The sequence below is a fragment of the Meleagris gallopavo genome, unplaced genomic scaffold, assembly GCF_000146605.3.
Source record: "Meleagris gallopavo isolate NT-WF06-2002-E0010 breed Aviagen turkey brand Nicholas breeding stock unplaced genomic scaffold, Turkey_5.1 ChrUn_random_7180001881244, whole genome shotgun sequence".
In the NCBI taxonomy this organism is placed as follows: domain Eukaryota; kingdom Metazoa; phylum Chordata; class Aves; order Galliformes; family Phasianidae; genus Meleagris; species Meleagris gallopavo.
Window position 1 is genome coordinate 1 of NW_011145425.1, and position 726 is coordinate 726.

The following is a 726-nucleotide window of genomic DNA, read 5'->3' on the forward strand; positions in this document are numbered from 1 at the left end:
CCCCCCAGACCCCACCAACCCCAATCCCATCCCCCCAACCTCAAATACCCTCCAAATCCTCCCACTCCAAGGACCCCAACCCCAACCCTCCCAGTCCCAAACCCCACAGACGTGTCCCCATGGAGGCTGTACCCCATACACGTGTCCCCATGGAGATGACCCCATGGAAGTGATGTCCCCACTGAGATGCCCCCATAGCGGTGGTGGGATCCCAATAGCGGTGTCAATGGAAGTGACATCCCCACAGAAATGTCCCCGCAGAAGACGTCCCCACTGAGGTGTCCCCATGGAAGTGGTGGCACCATAGAGATGTCAATGGAAGCGATGCTCCTGTAGAGACGTCCCCGTGAAGATGTCCCCATAGAGGTGTCCCCATGTCCCCACAGGGATGACCCCGTGGAGGTCATGTTCCCGTAGTCGGGTCCCCCTCGGGGCTGTCACCCCCCACTTATGGGGAGGGAACAGTGGGGGGGGGATGGGGCTGCAGGGGGACGGTGGTGAGGAGCGGATGGGGGGCGATGGGGGGGGGTCGTATGGGGCAGCAGGACACCCCCTTACCCTCCGGTTACCTCACTGTGCCCCCGCACTTATGGGGAGGGGACAGTGGGGGCAACCCTTACCTCCCCATCCCCAAATCCCCCACGCGTGACTCGACCCCACGCGAGAACACTCAACTCCCCTCTCATTCCCCCTCACACCCCCGAAGCCCCACGGCCGCCCGTGGCC